Source organism: Onthophagus taurus, chromosome 7, assembly GCF_036711975.1.
Source record: "Onthophagus taurus isolate NC chromosome 7, IU_Otau_3.0, whole genome shotgun sequence".
Taxonomy (NCBI): Eukaryota; Metazoa; Arthropoda; class Insecta; order Coleoptera; family Scarabaeidae; genus Onthophagus; species Onthophagus taurus.
Genome location: NC_091972.1, coordinates 8294144 through 8300594, shown reverse-complemented (window position 1 = coordinate 8300594; position 6451 = coordinate 8294144). Strand labels below are relative to the sequence as shown.

The following is a 6451-nucleotide window of genomic DNA, read 5'->3' as shown; positions in this document are numbered from 1 at the left end:
TAAAATTTCCATCTAGTGTCGTCGACGAAATTAAATTTACAGTTTCCTGTAAGTTACGGGGCGGTAGGTAAAATCTAAAAAGTCAATAATTAAATAAGAAGATAACTTCTGGTATTTAAAAACAAATAATTTTTTTAATATGTAACATTCTAACATGTTAAACTTTTCAACATTTTCGTAATTCATCTCACAGACTACTACCAGACGGCCAACTCCATTGTGAAAGCGAGATCCAATATATACCGGTCTCTCTCACTCATCATGTAACACTTATGTAGATGGCAGTGAGAAGCAAAAATGCAATTGGCGCCAAATTCAAATCTTTTATTTAATTTAAAATTTGAATACAGAAATATTTTTGATCTAATGTGCTTTTTGTGGATCTATTAAGCTATATTTAGCTTGCGTAAGCCAAAATAATTACAGCTTAATAGACCAATAAAAAGCACCTCAAATCAAAAAGTTATAATTTTATAATTTCAATGCAAAATAAAGAGAAATCCATTGGCGATTTAAAATTTTATATTTAAATGACAATATAATTACACTAAAAACCGCTGTCCCCGTCTTCTCCGGGATGACCCTCACAGGTTGGGTTGGGTTGGCCGTTTTTGTCTGTGGTTTTCAATTGATAAAGTACATATAACAAAAAAGCATTATAACAAATAAATGTTGGTTATCAACCACAAACTGCTTCTTACCCTAAGTGACACGGTGTTATCAAAAATTTGAATACTTAATTTGAATACTATTGAAATTAAAAATTAATATAATTAAAATACTAACCTGTCCTTATTCTTGGGAAAACAAAATAATTTTCCAACTTCATCTTCGCTACATCCACACACAATGCAAAACATTTTTACAATAATTATTCTCGAAAATTATTCGTAAAAAATACAACGCAAAAATAGATAATAAGCACAAATAAGACAATAAACGCAAAAGGATTGTGTGACATGTGACATACATAAAATGTCAAAACCGCTTAAACAAAGTCAACAGTTTTCTGTAATATTACTAACGACATGTACGCCATCTACTAAGGATTTCTATCAAGATGACAAAGAGAAAATATCGGTATTATGATGTGATAATAAGAGATAGAGAATGGCCTATCATTTTCCCGGTGAGCTAACTCTCTGCCTTACTCTGTGATTCATCTTAAAAACAGGATTTTTAAAGTGACACTTCAAAATTTTTGAATACAAACAAATGTTGCTATGTTTATTTGAATTTTAAAAAAACATGGCGCCATCTATCAATAATTTATTAAATCATTTAAGAATAATATTAAATATTAATAAAAAATGTGAAATAATGCAATCTATTCCAACTTTTGTATAATTACATATATAAACTAAATAGTTCAACAAATATATTTGTTTCAAATATCAGAAATATGTTTTTTTAATTTTTAGTTATAGTACCGTAATTTACAGGAATTATTTTTTTTTTTATCTTGGAAGACACTAAAAGAAAAGTTAATTTTTAGCTTTATTCTAAAACAATAAGAAATAGACCTGTCAAACCCTATATTTTTGGAATCAGAGAAAAAAATTCTTAACAAATATTATAAAATAGACAAGCACAAGTATGCGATATCCCCTCGTACCTTCTAATCTCAAATACAAAACGAAGACACGCATTTTGAACGCGCTGAATTCGGCGAATATCATCAGCATCAATGCATGAGTTGTAAAGGGCATCGCCAAAATTGAAAACTGAAAGCATTAATGCTTCACATAAGTGAGCTCTAAGTCGGCGGTGTAGCATATGTCGATTGTTATAAAGTAGCTTCAGAGTGGAGTATGCCAAGCTAACAAACCTATTATATTTCTTGAACCTTAGACGAGAGTCTATAATAACACCAAGATTACGAGTTTCAGAGGAAGTTGGTAGTCTAGCGCCTTGCAGAACCAGATGAAAATGTTTGACAAAGGTAAGTCATCTATCAATCTGCCCAAAAATATATTTGAGTATCGTCAGCGTACGATAATCACAATATTTTAAGCAGGAGCAAAGTTGAAACGTATAAATTAGGTACAATAAAGGTACACCCGACACAACACTTAAAAAATCGATGACAAAGGTAACATTTGAGCAAAGAGATGGCTGAATCAGATAACCCTATATAATGTAAGATCGAAAATAAAGTTTCGTGATGTAACGTGTCGAATGCTTTTGAAAAGTCCAATAAGATTAGTGTAATGAGATATCCATCGTCTACTCTCCTCAATGTGTCGTTAGTGACATCCAGAAGTGCTGTGTTTAGGGGGGAGGATGTTATTTTTGGTGATAAAAGCTCTCGGGAATAAGCTTTTCTAAAATTTTTGATAAAATGGGTAAGATACTGGTGGGCCTAATATTTTTCAGACCTGAAGGGTTTTTATTTTTTTGGGATAGGCATTATCAAAACTATCTTCCATTGGTCAGGAATCACGAAAAATTCCAAACAAAAATTCATGATGTGACATAAAATGAGTTGTTTGGTTTCAAATACCCTTAAGTCCAAATTTTTCGATTTTGAGAAAGCGTCAAAAAAGTATTTTGGGATGATTTTGGCGTTAATAATTCAAACATAATTTATTTGTTATTAGAAGACTTACTGAAGTTTCAAAAATTCTATAACCACGTCTTTTGAAATAGATATAAAAATCACAAAGTGGATTTAAAAATGGTGTTTGGTTGCGTTTGCTACCAAACTGTGGATTAAGGCTCATTTGAATCTGAACAAAATGGATTAGGCATGAATTGAAAGTGAATCAAATCTCTTTGTAGCTAATAACAGGAAACTTTATTTTTTGAAAGATATGTTATTTAAAAACTGTACTTAAAAAACTCTTAAACTGTAACATCAGGTATATTTTCGGTTGATTCACATAAACTAGGCTCTTCGTCCCCACTGTCTTCTCGAGAATCGCCAGGAATATTATTGTTCTGAAATTTTCCCAACACATCTCTATAATAAGCCAAATTTTCTACCGCTCTCCAGTTCTTTCCATAATGTTTGCTTAACAAGTTATTTACATCTCTCATTTTCAGATCTTTTGGTTTCACTCCGGTAGGAATTTCTTTTGGCTGGATATTCATGGCGGTTTGGTTTTTCCTAAAAACTCCTTTGAATGTTCCGGTGTCTGAACGGTAAGATAACTCACCTCGAATGGTGATGGCGTTTTTGTTGCCACGTCGTATAATATATCTCTTACATTGGTTAAATTTAAAATGCCACTGAGACACTGGCTTAAGGATTTTTTGACCAGCACCTTTCCAATCACTATCGGTAATATCTTTTCCAAGTTTAAAAACAGTAGCATGTTCTTGAAAAATATTTATGTATTCTTCTGGCATTACAATTTCTTCTTTCTTTCTTATTTCTTTTTCGATAGTAGCAAAAACCCTGTCAGGTGGAATGTAGGAGTGCCCAACCACTGGGAATACATTTGAACAACATACATATCATAATGGTATTTTTATTTTGGCCGCCGCATCCATCGGCGACCAATCGAAGTGTATCTATTCCCTCTAAGTTACTATTGTTTAAAGTGTAAAAGACGCAGCTTGCAATTTCGTTGGCGCCCTTGGCATGTTCATCTTCAGTCCACGTGAAAATTTTAACATTATCTTTTGTTAACGGAGCATGTGAGTGCCCCACTACAGTAGTGAAGTTGTAAATGTACAGTTGTCTACTATAATAGGTACTTTGATCTGGTATTTTGGGCAATACCAAGTTTTTCTGACAATCAAAAGAAATTGTCAGAAGGCCGTCCCGTTTCTCTTTTAGATGTTCAAAAAATGCTTTGGCCCTGAGCTTATGTATTCGGTATTCTGTAGTTAGCACTGTTTTAATAGATGCAACCTTTTCATTTTTAATTTTTTCCCGGAGTTCAAGACACTTAGAGCAAACATCGGTGCTAGGAGATCCAAAGCCGATGTTGAAGGAAGTATTAAAAATAAATCGAAAGTAGCTCTCTTTAATATCTAAAGGCTGTCTATTTGATTTGAATTTTTAAGGGATTCGCGCGTTTTTTAATACAAATCATTGAGTATTTTATAGAAAACAACTTTTTCTAACAAATGGCGTATATATCTCATTTTTGCCCAAAAATGGATTTAGGGGATATTGAAACCAGACAACTCAAATTAGAGGTGTAGTCACAGACAACATTCAATGATTGTCATAGAAATCTTGCGAATCACGATTACCCGAGGAATCAACTTGTGTCCATTAAAAATAACAATTCATTTGGTTAGGTGTGAGACGGCCCAAAGTGTCTTTGACGTCTAATAGGAGTAACACCCATCAGGTATTTTAAAAAAACTCCATAATTTACGAGAATCGTTTGCAGCAAATAGATGTGTAAGAAATTTCGGGAAACACGGTTTGGTAAAATTTCTCAGAGACTTATAATAATCGAAATGATGTGGATTTTTAGTGTTTTTAAATTTTAAGTAGGCTTTATCTCGAAGTCTCATTAACATATTGACATTATCAGTAACACCAGAACAGTAAAGTTTACGGATAGTAACTGTACGGAAGGGAATATCAAAGATATTGAGAATGTGATTATTAAAAAATTTAACTTTCGCATTGATATTTTCAAGGTAAATAAGTTCCAACCACGGTTTTGCAAAAGAAATGCGAAGTCTGATGTTGTTATATGTGTGTCAGTGTAATCAAGTCATACAAATCTAAACAGGATTCGATAACATTATTAATGATGGTGGTAACTTGGATAGATTCCCCAAACAAACCTTGTTCGACGAAACCTACTAACCTACGATAACAGGATCTCTCCAAATCGAACAGAAAGCACCCAGGAAACCACCACTATGTTGGTACTAGCTCAAATTACACTGTTACCAACATTTCCCAATGATGCATTGCTCAGTAATCATAATATCAATTAATGGCGTTCATCATTAAAACTTTCTTGATGAATAAAATGTAATTTTTATTGAGAACTAATTCAACGTAATATTTTTTAAACAAGTTATTTTTTTTGTTAGCAAACTTTATTCTTGTAACGTGCCAAGAACGTAACGCCATAGATCTTTCACTTTTGATAGTTCTCGAGGTTTTCAAAGAAAGAGTAAAGTATTGTGATTTTCAGCGGTGAAAATTTTTCTGAAAAAGGTCGGCAACTCGTTGAGAAGAGAAGAAGACGACCCGAACCGGCGGCGATGAATATTTCATATGACAGATTGATTCGATCGCCGGATGCGGCGTACACCAAACCATCCCTTTCTATACGCTTTTGTTTCCTTTTTTGTTGCTCATCCCTCTTTTGCGGGTGGCGTCGTATAGTTATTGAAATTTAATATTCAACGGTATACACATCCAATATCGTAAAATTGCTAAACGAGGATAGTAAAGAGGCGAACAAGAATTTTCAATCATTTACTTCGCAACCCAAGCAGTCAAAAACTTTTTTGTTGTTTAAAGTTTTTTCCAACCCAATAAATCATTTAAGGGGGGTGATAAAAAGTGTTTACTCCTCGTATGGGAGTTACCTGGACGATAGTAACTTTCAAAAATAACTGAAGAAGAATCAAATACCGGATTCCCCGTTGGGGAAAACGTAGATTTTTTTTGTTGTCGACCCCTTTTTCTGGGGCGTTCTTAAAGTTCCCTCGGACGTCGTATAAGTCAACTAAATGTCCGGTCGCCGTAAACGGTTTTGTGGTGCTAGTTCAAAGCCGGGGAGTCGTTCTGTCTGTCCTCCTGTCGAATAATAAAAGTTTTGTTTACTCGGAAAGGATACGAACTGAATTCAGGTTTTATTACAATCGTGAATATTTCAATTCAAAAAAGTAGCTTATTTTGTTCAATTTGATGGCATATTAAAACAAAAATTGTATTTTGCACCACCCCAAATTCACAAACAAAATAAATTAAATAGGCGAATGTATAAAAAAAGTCTCTAGTCTAAAATAAATCTCAATCAATTTTTTTGAACACAAAGTCTTTCAAAACATTTTAGAATTACAAGTTAAAATCAACATTCCCCCCTAAAGAAGAGGCTTTCACGCCCCATAAAACCCTTTTGATCTCCCGTTAATTTATACGTTCAACTTCTCCCAATACCTTTATTTAGAATGTCGCAAAGACGAGAGAAGATCCCCTTTTCATTAAAGTTATTATGTCGTAACCCTTAGGAAAGGGATCGTCGTGGAAATAATCAAATCCTTCGACCGCCTCACTCTCCCCACCATTCTGATCGATGGGTTTGTGTAAAGTCCGAAAGCTCAAACCTCAAATTAATTCACAGTGGGAGAGGTTGAAACGTGTGTCGTGTGTCCCAACGGCGGAAAGTGGCCAGGAAATTGAGTTTCTCTACGGGCAGGTGGTAGTGCAAATCTAAATAGGTGAACACGTTCACACTTGACTGCACGAAACAGGACCGTATGTCATGTTTGATACGGTTAATAATTGAATCGATGAAATGTA

The 6451-nt window shown here is 33.9% G+C and overlaps 1 long non-coding RNA gene across 1 annotated transcript; it reads right to left on the bottom strand.

Moving 5' to 3' along the window:
* Positions 1-309: 309 nt before the first annotated feature.
* Positions 310-1192, bottom strand: LOC111413549 (uncharacterized). The gene is made up of 2 exons (XR_011641180.1): positions 787-1192; positions 310-615 (listed from the first exon to the last, which is right to left on the bottom strand). It is a non-coding gene; the product is annotated as an uncharacterized lncRNA (long non-coding RNA).
* Positions 1193-6451: the final 5259 nt, after the last annotated feature.